The sequence below is a fragment of the Fundulus heteroclitus genome, chromosome 2, assembly GCF_011125445.2.
Source record: "Fundulus heteroclitus isolate FHET01 chromosome 2, MU-UCD_Fhet_4.1, whole genome shotgun sequence".
In the NCBI taxonomy this organism is placed as follows: Eukaryota; Metazoa; Chordata; class Actinopteri; order Cyprinodontiformes; family Fundulidae; genus Fundulus; species Fundulus heteroclitus.
In genome coordinates, this window is record NC_046362.1 from 31301765 (window position 1) to 31317957 (window position 16193).

Genomic DNA, 16193 nt, shown 5'->3' on the forward strand with positions numbered 1-16193 from the left:
GACATTCAGGGCTTGCTTAAACAGACTTTTCTAATCATATTTTATGTAATGAGCAGACCAAAAAACACAAACGTTAGCGTCCCATCAATATTTAAAAACCCTTAGGGAAATGAAGGTTGTCATTACCTTAAAACTCAACCCAAAGGACATTAGCATAGCTTTGTGTCGAAGATCGGTAGTGGGTAGCTTGGCCTGTTAGCTCCCGATCTTAAAGTCAGTCAAACCTTAAAAACACAGTGAAACACATTAGAGTTAAAGAATTTTAATCTGATTCACCCCAGACTAACATTCCCTGTTCGCCTTTGCCAAATTTCTGTTTCTTGTTTATTTTGTCCCCTTCTGGAAACTGTGGAAATCAGTTTTGCAGAATCATCTAGCTAGCACCCTGGTTTGGGGTGAAAGCTCAGAAAGAGCTCTCCTTTTGGGGCGCTGTTCAGAAGGTTTATAGCTTTATAACTTTCAAAATCTTTTCTGACCTATCTATGTTGCTCTCAAACATCCTTGTTATACTGTTCGTTGTTGTACTGACCATTACTCTGATAAAAAATTTGCTTAACGGTCTAACCCTGCTTAGCTTTGATTCTAGTCTGAGGAGCTTCAGCGGCTTGCCCACATGATTGTCTCTGCAGTGCTGACCATATTTTCTGGAGATATCCACGGTAAAAGCGGGCTGTCTCTCCAGTGCTGGTCAGCAGTGGAAAAGAGGGCAATTCGAATTGGGTATAAGGGCGGCTATATAGGATTTAGGAGATGTCCTGCTGTGAGGGAAGGCTTTAGGAAATAGGCTCCTACAGTGTCATATTTCTCATGGCTGTCAGATACTTATATTCGTTATGGCTTAGGCAGAACAGTCAACATATAACATAAAGATAAACAAAGTTATCCAATAGTAAGAAAAATTGTCTACCTATATTGACAGATTGCTTTTACGTTTCCTAAATTTTTACAAATTTTCCAAAATATGTTGGAACAGAAAACTGAATTGTTACCAATGCAGTTACTGAGAGGTTTGTGGAAGTTTGATTTAATGCATGTTTTGTAGAAGTGGAGTCTTAAAAGCCTACAAAGCTGGTTTTCTTTGAGTGATCCGTAACTAACCATAACATCGAGCATTGTGTCTGAAGGGATTCTGCAGAAGTTTTAAACTGACTTCCTGTTAAAGGGTTATTTGCAGCTAATATCTTAACAGTAATAGTTTACTCTCTTTCTACTTTCAGGCTGAAGCTAACAGCGAGTCTGGGATGGTCCAAAACCAAAGGAAGACTTCTATGGTCTTAAAACAACTCCAGCCTCAAAAACGTCAAAACGGTTTGTGCATAAGTTGTTGTTATTTTTTTACAAAACTAAAAATTGGCATCATATTTGCACTGGGGGTCACTTAAAACCAACATTCTACTGGTTTGAGTAAATGTTATTAGAAGGATTTTTACATTGCTTTTCTTTTAAGCCAGAAACTATTTATATGGTCAATTCATAGCTTTTATTAAAATGTGTTGAGTAGGATGCAAACAAATTTAGGATTAATTGTCAGTTAAATGTTAATTAGATTAAAGTTTGTTCCATCCCATTAACTAATTAAGGCCTGTTTAGACATACCTTCTTTTAGTGTTGTAGTAGCGTTGATGGTTAATTATTTTTAAGATAGTGCTTCTGTTTCAGAACAAAACATGTTTAAATCACTTCAGAGTTGTTTTGATATTTTAAAGAGATCCGAGCCTACCAGCTGTACGTGAATGCAGCACGTACAACTGTGCTGAAAATCCATTCTCATGAACGGAGATTCCTCAGACTTGCATTTTTTATGATTCGTGGAGTTTGGGCTCATTGGATGTTCAAGTAAGCCGGATTTGGAAGTCAGCTGATTTTTCTCCAGTATCTGTGATGTTTACATTCAGCTTCATGTTGTTTCAGGTGCGTAGTTTGGTTAAGTGCAGTGTAAGCTGCATGCCATGTAGCTTTTGAAATGAGTATGCTGACATAAAGTTTTGGTTTAGTCCAGCTTTCTTACACCACTTTAGCAGCCTGAGAAACCCAGATGCTCCAAAATAGCATCATTTAGTGATAGTTAGGGGGCTTCTTTGTCTTGATTTGGTGTCACTTTTTAAAGTTGCACTACAGAACATTTCATTGCGTCTTTCCTCAAACACACGACTTTTCTGTACGTGTTTTGGTATAAAACAATGTTTTCATGTGGTACATCTGTGCAGTGAGCCAACATGGCTGTGGCAGATATTTTCGGTATATATACATGTACCATTACACCCATAGTAAAAGACAATTATAGAACGACTGCTGTAATAATATGATACTAACTGAAGACAGCTGCAGAAGCAACATCTGTGGTGTGCGCACATAGCATATTTTGCCTAAGTCTGTCTGATTTACGAAATATGTTGCTCCGCAGACTCTGATGCAAATAACAGCCTACTGAGGATGGTAAACAACAACTGTGCTTGTATTTAAAGTACAATTGGATTTAGAAAGCCTGCATGAGCAACATAGGGTCCAGTTGTCTTATACATTACTCAGGGGAACGCTGCAAGTTATAAGGCATGCCTCTTTGGTTCTGCAATCCCAGCTGCATGCTCTCAAACCACACATTGCCTGAGTTCTTAATGAATCAATTTGTGTGGTGTAACTTGACAAAGTGATCAATAATGAGGAATTGATTGTTGCATATTGCAATATTATTGCACAACTAATATCTGAATGGCTCTAATGTGGCATCCTCCAGTCAAAACAATCAGCAGGCACTGGAGAGTCCAGGATAAAAGTACAGCAGAGTCCTTGGTTTTCACATGAGAAAAAAAATGTATTGATCCCTGCTTCTGTGTAGGTTAGAGGCTTTTTTTATGTGCATTGAACTATGATATAAATTTATTAAATCTGGCTATTTTGTGGACAATACAGAAGGAAGGTAAATGAAAACCTGATGGTTAACCTCATGGCCATTAATAGCTATACTTTGAAAATGTCTTTATCTCCATCACCCAACACTTGTCTGTGTTTGCCACAGCCTGGACTTCGGGCTGTTTCCATGACAGCATTAATCATACTCAGCAACAGCAACAGCCAGGAAGCGCTCCTTTGCTGCTGTTTTCTCTCATAACATTTGCAGACTACACAACCTCTTTCTCTTCTCTTTTAATCTATTCTGCAACACTTGATTTCCTGAAAAATGTGTCTGAAAACAAACTTCAGCATCTCTTGATTGTGACTCCTGAACAGGAAAAGCCATCATGGAAGTCGTTCTGAGCTCATAGTTGCAGCTTTGTGTCCAGGGGGACCGAGAGCACTCATAACAGAGGAAGAAATGACTGAGATGTGGGACATGCGCTCTGCACAAAGCAAGGGACTGCTGGATCTACTTTGATAAATAATTGATAGGACAGGAAGAGGTTTTGGTTGTCAGGGGAGAGTTCTGCTCAGACTGTAAGGACAGCATGCAGGGAAGCAACGATGCGGTACTCAACAGCTGAGGCTGGGTTTCCTAACTGTAAAACTGCGCAGAAGTTTCAAACAAAGGCAAATTTCATGACACTGCTTTATTATTTGGAAACAGTTTCAGATAAAAGTTACAAAACTGCTTAAGACCTCTATAAGGTTTACAGCAAAGCCTGGCTGAGTCAACGCAAAAACGAAGGAGAGATAAATTTTACACGGTGCTGAACCTTTTGTATAATGGGATAGGAGGAAACTCATAGGAACTTGGCAGTGATGATATCGTGTGTCTGCGGAGTCAAAGTGAAGTACAGTTATTTAACTCAAATGTGCCAACTTTCTCTTCAATGTTGCTGTGTCGTGTCTTGGCCGTGATAAGAAATTATTGGCAGCTTTACCGCTGGAAACTAAAAGCGAATCAGTTGTGCTGCTTCATCAGCAGCCAGATCACACTGTGTGCGAACGTGTGTCTGTGTGAGAGAGAGATTAATTCATTAATTAATTTATCTAGCCTTGCACACTGCCCCTGGGTAAGTATTGATGAACTGAGAGCGAAATCTCATATGTGTGCCTCTGTGTCTCTCTGTCTCGTCATGCGTTGTATTTATGGGTTTTTCACGCATGAGCTAACATGTTTGTAGTGGGCAGAGGTCAGGGTTCAGTGGTACAGACAATCAAGCGATCAAAAACGGAGGCTGGGGAGTGAATTAAGTATTTAAAACCCTCCAGAGACTCGTTTGTTACCCCCCCCCCCCTCCCTAAACCAACCATTAACTGTCTAAGTGCAACACAGACAGCACAAATCATGTGTTTTCCTCTTCAAGTTTTTTTTTTTTTTTTTTATTTGGGCATGAAGCTGATAGGATTCAAGGAAGCATTCAGACTTTTGTTTCATGCATTAAAGGTTTTGGCTAAAATTATTGCTTTTGCTTACTTTAAAGCCTTCGTCGCAAATTAAAACCAGCACTCTCTTTCCAATTGTAAACAATGAAAAATACATATGCAACTCCAGGAAGTGTTGACATTGCCAACATCAAAATTTACAAAACAGAAAGAAAGATGCTGAGCGAAGCTAAAGCACTGACTGACCCAAATCATTTAGAGCCTGTATTTTCGTTGACCCTGCATAGTCAGTGCATGATGTTCCTGCTGCTCTGGTTTGGCCAAGGGTCTGTTGATCTCAATATAATTTTTACGTAGAAAAATTGAGGATATGCAAATGAAACCTGTGTAAATCCAGTGTTCTCATTAGTACAACAGTCTTTGTGAATAATCAAATCCCTACACTTTACCCAATTTTCAAATACAAACAGAAAATATATATGTCCTCTCCTGGCTTCAATAGACAGGATACTATAAAATATCTGAGAATATTTCTGCATATTTTGGAGTCTCATTGCACTTGAGTTATAATGTTATAATAATATTTGTGTTATTATCTTTTTTTCTTCTGTTTTTAATTGAAGCCTTGCAACAAAAATTTGCTCCAATATACATTGGGAATATTGGACAGTTAAATGACAATAAGGTAATTTTATGTCAATGTCTTTGTCCATGTTGATGAAGCCCCGACTAAAAAATTAAAAATTAGCCAGAATTTTTATGATTTCTATAGGGTCTTTTGAAATGTTATAAAACATAGTAAGCATTAAATATGCTTGAATCTAAGAGTTCAGGCATCTTGCTGTTTTTAAATATTTGTAAAAACCTACAAAAACATGTAGTTAATATTAAGTCCAGATATGTTTAACCCACAAATTCAAGAAGGTGTAATACTTTTATTATCATTAAAATGTGGTCTTCAATTGTTAAATTGACATAATTTTGTTATAAATGATGTTGAGAAAGTCTGCATTCTTTTTTAAGGAAATGTCCAGTTCTTGGTTTGTGGTGTAATACTGAGCCCAGGGATGGTCCATTCATCAGCTTCCAGTATTGATCAATAACAAACTAGCCGAACTGGATTGAGCTGAACAAACAGCAGGCGAGCAGCGTTCCTGAATACAATCACACTGCCATGCAAATGTAAACACAGCAAGTGGACAAAACACACACATTGTTTGTCTGAGTCTGAATGCTGGCTGATGTCAGCAAATATGGACGGCTGCACCAAAGGTCAAGAGTTTATTCTGCTGAACTTTGCAAATAGGAGTGGGAGTTCTTTTTTTTCATAATTACAGTCCAAAAGACTTGCAGGCCAGAGATAATAGTATTATGGTGAATAAAAAGTGTGGGAGACATCAGGAAATTGTTGTAACTCAAAACAAAACTTTATAAGTGACCAATTTGAGACAGTGATTTATCCGACTGTGATGCCAATTTGTGCCAAACAAAGTCAAAGTAAAGCATTTATTCTCATTTCCCCTTAACCTCGTGTTTCAGTGCGTCTGTAGAAAAAGTAACCGAGTGACATGTTCATTCTTTTGTCCAACTTATTAGAATAAAGTGTCGGTCTTGCTCATTATTCATGAAAACTATTCAAGAGGGAGTGAATTCCTGTAAAAGGTTGTCCTAGTTTGAATAAATTCCAACTGTGTTAACTGTACCGTAGTTCAAGGGTTTATAGGATCTGCTGCTAGCATCTTGGTGCCACACACCAAAGCACACCTTCAGCGGACCGGTGGAGCCAAAGCCGACAGAGCAAAGGGACAAAGACAACCTTAAGCAGGAAGTCCCACTGATATGGCAGATTGGTGTGTTTTATCCAAAAAATATATATATATTATTGAAATTTGTATGCATTTGACCTGCCAAACATAGACCAAAACTAATCAAATTAGCTGGAATTCTACTGGTTTTGTTTTTTGGTTTTGTGGCTCCAGAAGAAAAACTGGCTTTAGTTACTTAGTCATTGGAATATCCAATATTAAAATGTATGTATTATAAGGTTATTTTGTTTATTGCAGATGAAAATAAGAGGTAGGTAGCATGGTTCACCTGCCTTTTCTCTAACCATTTGGCTTCAAACTAGTCTGCTACTTATCTCCCTCTCAACATCTGCATCTTCAACTTACCCTGAATTACAATCTCTGAATATAGCCACACTACTGACCTGCCTAAAAATATCCCTGCATAAGGTGCAGCTGTAATAACAAGTCATTGAGGTTGTCATACACAGCCGATGACACGCTGATGTGGGCCCTGAATCAAAAGCAGGTTAATGGTTCTAATAGCAACCTTTGCGTTACATAAAAGGGCAGATGTGAGGCTGTGCTGCCCTGCAGGACAATTTATCAGATCAGCAACGGGAAAGAGGGGCCGTAACTGTGGGAGAGAGTCGGACTGAGAGATGAAGGAGAGGACGACATGAAACAAAAGGTCACGGGTTGGAATAATACCTTTAATGTCACACAGTTAAAGGAACATTTCCTCTTTTATGTTAGTGTCCCCCACATCCACCACAATGACCTCCACCATATTATAAGCTGGGATGATGAATGAACCATGCTTTCTTGTACCTGTATTTAAATCAAAAATTATTTCTTGAACATAAGTTTAGACCATTTTTAACGTCAGTTGTTCAGAGAGGTGCCCAGCTCTGCATCTTGCAGTGACTCAGCCTTGTACGGTTTGTTTGTTGATATAAATGCAGTAGTGTTGCTCCAGAGCAGGTGGCAGCAGGTCCTGATAGAATTACCGTGCCTCATAGTGATGGCATTGTGCGCCTTCCCTAACCGTGTTACATAACCACAATTACTCAGACAAAGGGGGCAAAGAGGAGGAGGAGTAGGGTTTTTTTTTTTTACTTGATGGTTCAAGATGCCTGCAGATATTTCAAATGGGGAATATACTAACCTGATTTAATGACAACAAAGTGTGTGCGCTAAATCTAATGACATGGCCTTTTTATGTAGCACCAATTTACAACACATGTCATCTCAATGCACTTTGCAAAGTCAGTTCTATCAAATCATACAGACAGACTGGTTAAAAAGTTCCCTATCAAAGGAAATCCAGCAGGTTGCAACGAGTTACTGACTTGCAGCTCCTTCTGGATGAAGGTCGCCTTATGCTTGACACACATACATTCCGTGCAGAAATGAGACGTGCAGAAACAACGTCTCCAGCATTTATGCTCTGTGCGGCTTTTCCTCCGAAGTAGCATTATTCTCCTAGACTCTAGAGGGCAGCGTTGTGCTCCTACAACAAGCGTACCACATCCCTACACACGTAGAAGAAGAAAATACTGTTGTTTTCAACATTTAAGCCCCTTACTCTCTTCCAAGAGTGATGATGATTTCTGTCCAGGAATTGTTAATAATTTATTGGTTACGATGACCTTTTTGGAAATCATGAAGATGTCTATATTTATAAACCTCCGCCAGGAGTAGCGTTTGCACGTCCGCCATGTTTTTGGCTTTTGGGTGCGCAGAGGGTTGTTTTAGTCAAAATGACATAGTATGGCCGCATAAGCCAGGCTTAAGCATGTAGCCACAGTGGACAGTCACTGGCATTGTGTTGATAAATTTGCAGCAATACCTTGTACCAAGCATGAGTATAGTGACAGTGGAGAGAAAAACTATCCTTTAACAAGCAGAAACATAAAGCAGAACCAGGGTCAGTGTGAGCGGCCTTTTGCCACGACTGAGTGCATGTTTGAAAAGATTGCGTGCTTTCATCTATGATATGAAAGCCCGAAATGTTGTGTTCAAGTTTCAACCATTTAGGTGTTAATTTGTAGTAAAGCTGATGAGCATAGAGGTAGTTCTCATTCTGTTTGGAAAATAGCAGAACCACTGTCAGCAAAAAAAAAGGAAAGAAAAACACAACATTTAGCCAATAGGTTCACAACATGTGAACCTATTGGCTAAATAGAAAGAATATTGCTTTATTTTTCATAGCAATTATACATTTTAATAAAATTTGTCTTCTGCATTTAAGACATCCCTAAGGGAGCATTGGGTGGCTTTTACAGCTGGGTGCCTTGGGGGCCAAGGCAAGGCAAGGCAAATGTATTTATATAGCACAATTCAATACAGAGACAATGCAAAGTGCCTTACATGATTAAAATATAGGAAAAATAAAACAGAATAAAAGCAAGTAGAAATAAAATGTAGAAACAAAAATAGAACATTAAAAACAGTTGGACTAAAAAAGTTGAACTAGTGATGTTTCGGTAGAACTGTTTAACTAGAACAGTCGAAGGCAATCCTAAACAAATGTGTTTTTAATCTTGATTTAAAGGAACTCAGGTTTTCAGCACTTTTACAGTTTTCTGGAAGTTTCTTCCACATCAGTGGAGCATAGGAACTAAATGCTGCTTCTCCATGTTTGGTTCTGGTTCTAGGTATGCAGAGTTGGCTGGAGCCAGACGACCTGAGTGGTCTGGAGGGTTGATGCACTGATAACAAGTCTGTGATGTATTTAAGTGCTAAACCATTCAGGGATTTATAGACTAACAGAAATATTTTAAAGTCTATTCTCTGAGATACAGGGAGCCAGTGTTAGGACTGGGGTGATGTTCTCTACTTTCTTAGTCTTAGTGAGGACACAGGCAAGGGTCTTGCTCAGTGGCAGTCTGCTGAGATCAAACCGTTGACTTGCTACCTTCTCAGAGCGCATGCACGCTGCTCTAAGCACTAGGCCACCACTCCTCTTTATAGCAAATAGCCCAATATTTCTGTTGCCTGATCACAAAAAAAGAAAAAATCTCCAGACTACATTTAGCACTTTAGTTTGTCTGAGTTTCTTTCTTGACCAGCAATCCCTTATTCTGTGTTGATATGAAACAGTTTGGCTGAATAGGTAGAACTGTTATAAATAGATTGGTTTCCTGGCATCCTTGTAGACAGTGGAACTGGTGTCACAGCAGGTTTTCAGTTCAGTTTGAGACTTAGTGGTACTTAGGTTGTTTTTAACCTCCTTTTTGTGGCCTTTATTCCTGGATAGACAGGAAATAGAATTGAGAGCGAGGGGGAAGACATGCAGTGGCTGCATCTGCCACCTGTGCTGCGGTCCACGGCACAGGTGGCTGACGCAGATGAAAGCTATTCATTTTTCACTAGGGCAAAATGATTACAGAAAAGTTAAAATCTTACAATTGAAAATATTAATTACAACACAAAGTATTCATCTTTTAATTAACACACTTTTGACATCCTCTTTAATTTCATAGTAACAACTATCCAATGACATTTAATTACTTAATGACTGTGGTGCATTAAAATCTGCTTTGAATTAAATCATAAAAATTGGCTATTTATAGCAAGAACAACTGACCAAAATGCTGTTCTTATATTGCTAGACCAAAAAGAGTTCAGTTCAGTTATTATTGTTTAAAGACTCTAATTAATTAATCAAAATAATTTACAAACGGGATGGTATGACAAATACCCTTTATTACCTTGGATATACAATGATTACACATTAATTTCTACAAAGAAAGCTGACTAATTCATTTATTTAAAACAAAACCATGAGCAGGTAAAAAATATACATATTTTTATGGTTTAAAAACATGTCCTTAAGTTTATATATATATATATATATATATATATATATTAAACCATTTATAAGCATTTATAAATTTATAAGCATGTTTTAAACCATTTATAAGCATGTAAAGATTTTGGTCTATAGCTTCAAACTTGACACTGTGAAATTAGAGAAAAACCACAACATATTCAAACCTGGGGACTTAATCTTTTCTTTTTTTTTTAACAGCCGCAGATTTGTGTTGTTATAGTCATGTCAACATTTAAAAAGAACAGTCCGAATGCATCAAAACAAGCCCAAATTTAAAAATTATATTCATGTTCATGGTGAATGTATGTACATTTCTGACCAGAATGGTACCTCATAGCAACAACAGCTCAACAACTTTAAAAAGAGAAGCCATTCAAAACCTTTCCATATCTAAGGCTGTAATGATGTATTCATGAATCTGTCACAAGGTGTGATGCCACAGATGATTATGGGTAATACGCCCCCACCTTTCCTCTGATTAATGATGAATAATAGGACAGTTTACCCGGCCCAGTGGAGAAGTCTTATGTGCCCATGGGAGTTCTTGTTCCGCTCAGCAGTTCCCATGGGCCTGATTTCAACCCTGATTGTGTTGTTGTTGTTCTGGATGGAAACATGAAGCCATAAGGTTTAATTGAAATGAAAATAAGATATAGGTTTTAATGAATCGCCTACAGCCTCCAGAGGCCCACCACCTACAATGTGTGCACTGATATGCAGCCATTACGATATTTACTCATATTACTGTCTGTGTTTTTCTTCCTAATAGGTAGATTTTCTTCATCAGTGTGACTCCAGATTTTCAGAAGGTCTCTATCTTAGGACTTTGGCTGCTTTTTTTTTTTTTTTACTATATTCTTGCTATTCCTTGATTATCACCACAAATGCTTCTTAAGCCATTACATTGGAAGGAAAGATGAACAAATGTGCTTTAGGTCTGAAAATGAATCTACAATAAATGAACAGTGTTTAAAAACAGCGTCTTTAAGAAATAGAAGGGGGGAAAATGAGCAAATATCTGACATAGGACCAGAAAATGTTTCATCCTTAATTTTATTTCCTAGTCCCAGTCATATAAAAAAGTAGGATGTTTTCTTAACATATTTGAACAAATGGATATTTTCTTGCAGTATCAACAACACTGAAATTCAAGTGAAATAGAAAAAAGTATGTATTAAAGACTTTCTTTAAAGATGCAATCTCTCAGTTAGATTATCAAAATCTTACCCTAGGAATATTACCCAGGCCTTCAGAGAGAAGACTGTAACAGATTGTGTCTTCCAAAAGATTTGAAGAGGTTTCAAAATAATTTCATAGCAGCTGTTCCTATGCATGTAATATCCTTTACAACAACCAGAGGAAGTCTCCAAAAACCCTACAGTAGCTACGTTTACATGGACAAAAGTAATCAGAATAAAGGGCCAATCAGAATAAAAAAAAGTGTCATGTTAAAAAGCCAATATGATGATCGGATTAAGCTCAGTCGGAACGAAATTGTAATCCAAATGAGGGAGGTGGTTTATGCCGATTGATTATCTGATCAACACGCAGATAAACGGTTGTCAGGATCAAGTTATTCAGAATATGGCAAGCTGACCCGAGAGTACATGTGCGCCCAACGCTAAGGTGACATATTTCTGCTTTGGTGACAGGCAAAAATATGTCAAGAAGCAAAACAGTCGGGGCTCCAGATACAATCTTTCTGTTAAAAAAAATAAGAGAGCTCAAAATTGTTGCTAACTCAGCAATGTTTGAATTGTAATTAGAACCTTGTGCAAGTCCAGCCAGGGTGCTTAGAAGACAAACAAAATCATAAATTACTGCTTTGTTGACTGCTTTTTTGCTGTTTAGCAAAGACGGAAGCTTTGAATTAAATCATAAAAAATGGCTACTTATAGCAAGAACAACTGACCCAAATGCTGTTCTTATTTTGCTAGACCAAAAAGAGTTAAGTTTATTATTGTTAAAGACTCTAATTAAATTATTAAAAATAATTTACAAATTGGATGGTACGACAAATGAGCAAAACCCTTTTTTTTACCTTTGGATCTACAATGATTTACACATTCATTTCCTACAAAGAATCTGACTAATTTATTTATTTAAAACAACCATATTTCATAGAGTAGGTAAAAAATATACATATTTTTTATGGTTTAAAAAAAATTCTTAATTTTTTGGCCCTCAAGTTCCTTTGACTTGACAGTTTTGGCCCATATACCAAAAAGTTTGGACACCGCTGGTTTAGGACAAATGAAACAATTCAAACACTTATCAGAACTAAGTTTAGAATGGCCAAAGTACTTCTTCTTCTGTGTTTTTTTAGGGGAATTTGATAACATGCCCATATAAACGGTACAATCACATTATTTAATCTGAATACATTTTAATCCAATTGTAAAATCTTGTGCATGTAAACATAACTAGTGTCATCATGGAACCTACTGCAGCTTCTTGCTGCTATTGACCTGAAAGTGAATGCCTGAGGTTCAGACAGAGGTTGTAATGCCTGTACTCTGGGAACCCAATATTCAAGCCAGACACAAAGTTTGTATTTTAAAAGATTTAATGAAGAGGATGTGGATGACAGGAAGGCAGGAATGGCTGTGGTAGATGGCCAGAGCTGACCAGGGGATGACGCCAGAAACAGGCAGATGTCCAGACTACAAAGTCGATGAGTCCTCAGAAAGGGCAGAATGGACACTTATCCACAAAGGAACACCAAAAGCTGGCGGTGCACACAGGCACCAGAATGTGGGACTAGTGAGGGCAAGGCGAGCGCAGGAACAGCAGGATAGGCTGACAGAGCACATAAACACTGAGGAGCAGACATGCAGGCAGTGAATTGAGATGTCCTGACTGGAAGTGGTAAGTAGGTGACGTAACAGGTGAAAAGTGATTGATGTGAGCTGAACGGTGACTGGGAAGATTGGAGCAAGGAATGGATAAGTAACAGCCAATTGGTCCAAAAACATAAACAAAAACCCAAATCATGACAGGGGTAGCAAAAGTTTAACTTACGTGGGAAATGTTCAAGGAAACACCTTTTGCTTTCTAAAGAAAACATGAAACCCAGACTAAAGTTTGCTAGTGAGAATGTAGACAAAGGACTTATGGAAAAATGTTCTTTCAACAGACAAGTCTAAATTAAGTTAGGTGGACCAAGAAGAGACGACATGTTTGGAAAAATGTCATGAAAAGAACCTTAATCCAACTGTGAAGCATGGAGTTGGGAGTGTCATGGTTTGGGGATGCTTTGCTGCAGCAGGATCTAGTCAGGTCAGAATCCAACAGGATTTCAGTCATGTGTCAGACAGTGCTTGCAGAAAATGTGATTTATCTGTAAAAAAAAAAAAAAAAAAAAAAAAAATCTTTTGACTGAAGCAGAAATATCCATCAGCCTGCCACTAGTTGTAGGCAGCCTTATGTTGTGCACATGTACAATAATTTCTACTGATTTCTGACATACTGCGCATGAGCCAGGGATTTCCTGTAAGATTTTTTACAAATTTTTTTTACGTTTACACGACAACGGAGACCGGGACATTTTCGAATCAATAAACTCTGGAGCCATCTTCTCAAATTGTGTCATTATCAGACAAAACCGCTGCTATTGTCGTGTAAATGAACAGTAAAAATGTAGCCAAACTTTTCCATTTTCATCAGAAAATTTTGTTGCATATGGGCCTAATTTTTTATAGCCTCTAAACTTGGTCCAACCTCAGTTAGAACAAAGATGTCCTAAATCGGACATAGTTTGCCCTTTTCATTAAACCATTAAATCTTTTAACCACATCTAGATTATTAGACAAGTTGGAAGGCTCTCTTCCTTGAATTATTCATCAGGGCTGGTTAAATTGTTTATTAAGCTAAGAAACACATTCATTTGAAAATGGAAGACATTGAGGGATGAAGAGTCAAAACAAAAAGTCCAAAAAAAGAAAACCTTTTGGAAGCTTCAAGGAATTATTGATCAAGACCATCTTAAGTAATTTATAACATCTAAATCTTGGAAGCAAAGTTTATAGAAATAAGAATTGGTCTAAAACTTCTGCACTGCGTTGACATCCTTCACAAAATGCTGATGTTAAACACCTCGCTGTGTGTTTATTGAAGTCAGGTTGTGTCCTGAATGAGCCACGGTGTGTGTGTGTGTGTGTGTGTGTGTGTGTGTGTGTGTGTGTGTGTGTGTGTGTCCTTTTTGTACGTCACCATGACAACAGCAGACCCTGGAGCTGGCTGTCAGCGCGGTGACGCCACTGGCCTTTGCAGGTCTGTGTGTGTATCGATGTTTGTAGCGCTGCTTTGTCCTGCAGAAACTGCTGGGCTATGCTGCAACGAAAATAAACAAAAAAAAATAATAAAAAAAAAATGGTAGTCAGATGAGACAGAACATGGACTCTGTAATTTTATTTTCTTCACTCACGTCAGATTTCCGAGCTGCTTGGTGTGCAAGTTGGCTGTATTAGTGTCACTTTTTCCCCTTAAATAACCAAGGGGTATTGACAACTGTTACATTTCATTCAGCTGCTGCTCTTGGCGGAGCTGTTCAACGGCGGTTAAAGGATTATGAAACAAAAGACCCCAGAGCACAGAAGAATTAATGGCAGCCCACTTGTCCAGAAGAGCGACATAATAAAAAAAAAAAAAAAAAAAACCGAAGCCTCATAGATATGTTTGGATGTTTTCTTGATGTGTTTTATCGCAGCTTTACTATTTGTGCTCGCCTTTCACACCGTAGTATTCTATATTGTGCAGGTCCTTCACAAGAACTAGACTTAACACACACAACAGCATCTACTTCACTTGCAATTATCAAATGTGGATGTAAATCCCTGTGCAAAACTAAATTCAATGTTATTTTCATCAATCACCATGTTATAGTTTCATTACTTGTAGTCTGATCCGTGCCAGTTTACAAACATTTCATTTTCAACTCTAGCCAACATGAATGATTTAGTCCTTTCTCAGACATCAAACACGTTTAATGAAATTAAATGACGTTTCTTTTATCTGAAGAATATTAATTAGCATTTTCCTAAAGATCTAGAATAGTAATTGCTGCCACTTATTGTGTTGCAGCACTTGTGACTTCCCATAATACCCCAAAAAAAAAAAACTCAAAGAGAGCTGCCAACAAAATCAGTGTGACTCCTTGGTTAGCAATCTGTCCTCTTTGGCCCATGTTTGGTCTCCGTCGTAAACAGCTGTTGCACTGGCCAATAGATGGTGGTGATCTTCAATACTTCTATTATTGTTTTTTGTTTTAACTCAGATGTGTACCGCACCATCAGGAGTAGAGGATTAATAGCTGACCGAAGGTTTCTGTCGTCTGGTTGGAAGGTGGCTGGCTACCAGCTGGATTCAAAGATGTTGAAATGGAAATGGTAACGCAAGGGTACATGCCAATTCTTGTTAGTATTGATCAGTGAATGGATCCGTTGTCTCTGTATCTAGGCACACCGCATTACATACCCTCACTTGTTAAGTTTGGTCAACTGTCTGCTTCCTCAGCTGTCAGTCACACAGCTCCTCCGTAAAAAGCCTTTTATTATGGTCCTTATGTAAAAAAAATATCTTTATCTCATACAAAAACTGCATTCTGGAGCAAAGAACAAAGTATTTTTTTCTGAAGAAAGAAAAGTTGCTGCATATATTTGTGCTGCAGTTCTTAAACCTTTTGCTTCTCTCCTATACTCTTTGCTGTATGCTGTGTAAATGTAAAAAAAAAAAAATATTTGTTTTATATTGAATCAGAAATAGATAGCGGTATCAGAAAGCAAAGAAGACTCGAATTCAGATGGAAATGCGGTGCCATTACGGCTGGGTTAAATCCCTTTGAGGGGAAATGGTTGGCAGCTCTTCTTTTTAACTAAGTAAGTTTTTTCTTAGAGGTCTTTCTAATTACATTAGCCATTCACTGCTGAATAAAAGGTTGTTGAATGTTACCAGAATAGGTCACACTCAGTTCAACTTAATAAACACCTTAATTACCTTCAGGAATATTAAGACCAATCATGGATTGGCTCATTTTGGACAGATTTTTTTAATTTTTCCTTTGTATTTTTCTCTGGTTAGTAGTCATAAATTTCAACGTTGTTTATTTTCATATTAATGTTTTACATAAATTCTGTTATATTTTAAGTGTATTTCCTCTCTGTTCATTTGATTAGCATTTTAAATTAGCTTTTTTGTTTTGCTTCATATTTTAAAAAAAAATTACTGATGGTGCTGGAGTAGAGGGCATGACCCATGTACGGAGGCCTTAGTCCGGCTGACCCGGGTTC

At 37.8% G+C, this 16193-nt stretch overlaps 1 protein-coding gene across 3 annotated transcripts in view; it reads left to right on the plus strand.

The window, feature by feature from the left end:
- smpd3 (sphingomyelin phosphodiesterase 3) overlaps positions 1-16193 on the plus strand; it is a 110871-nt gene that overhangs the window by 28784 nt on the left and 65894 nt on the right. The window contains exons 2-3 of one of the 3 annotated variants that reach the window (XM_036125034.1): positions 1218-1308; positions 15182-15304. The gene's annotated coding sequence lies outside the window, so the exon portion shown is untranslated. The remainder of the gene's footprint in view (positions 1-1217; positions 1309-15181; positions 15305-16193) is intronic. The other 2 variants (XM_036125033.1, XM_012867653.3) reach the window with 2 other exon arrangements.